Below are 1010 nucleotides of genomic sequence, written 5' to 3' on the forward strand. Positions count from 1 at the left end.
TATAAGGCTTTAGCCTTGACTTTGTATAAAACAATAGGGAAGCGTGCTTATACTCGGTTACGGGAAGTTTTTCAGCACATTCCTTCTAGACAATCTTTGCAGTTGGTGCTTCACAAAATACCCATTACCGCTGGATTAAACTCTTTCATCCTACAACATTTAGAGAATATTTCTTTTTAAATGTCTGCTAAGGATAAAGTGTGTATCCTCATGTGGGATGAGGTATCTATACAACCGAATGTCACGTATGATATTCGAAGGGATATCATATGTGGTCATGAGGACTGGGGTACCAACCGTAGTAATAAAGTCGCGGATCATGTTTTAGTTTTTATGTTATGGGGTTTATATGCCGGATGGAAGATGCCCATTTCTTATAACTTTTGCGCGAAAGCTACGAACACCTCACAACTCGTTAGATGTATAAAAGAACATGTTTCGAAAATTAGTAAAGTAGGCTTCCTCATTGTTGCGACTGTCTGCGACCAAGGAACTTCAAATGTTGCTGCCATCAAACATTTATTATATCGTACAGATATGAAACGGAACTTGGAAAGAAAGACGCAAGGTAAGTTTTTATATTCATTGTTATAATGTGCTAAACATATTTGTTACACACATGCACACAAAATATTAATTAATATTAATATTAGTATGCGTGCGTGCATGTTGCAATGTTTATAAAAATATGTAAGATAATATTCTTGTGTTATTAATAGCTCAAACCTTTGAAGTTGAAGACATTGTTTCTCTTTTTGATTCTCCACATCTTATTAAAGGAATAAGAAACAATCTTTTAACAAAAGATCCCGCATTTAAGAGCAAGGGAAAGAAAAAAAACGCATAGCATCGTGGGATGTCATCAAGACAGCATGGATAATTGATAGAAAGAGTAATATGTTACGGCCGCAACTGCAGAAAATAACAAAAGAACATATTATAGAAAATAAAATTAAGAAAATGCGTGTGAAATATGCTACGCAAGTATTGCGTGGGACAGTTGCGAGCTG

This window comes from Odontomachus brunneus, unplaced genomic scaffold (assembly GCF_010583005.1).
Source record: "Odontomachus brunneus isolate Ranch 3 - 2012 unplaced genomic scaffold, Obru_v1 Obru_scaffold_316, whole genome shotgun sequence".
NCBI classification, from domain to species: domain Eukaryota; kingdom Metazoa; phylum Arthropoda; class Insecta; order Hymenoptera; family Formicidae; genus Odontomachus; species Odontomachus brunneus.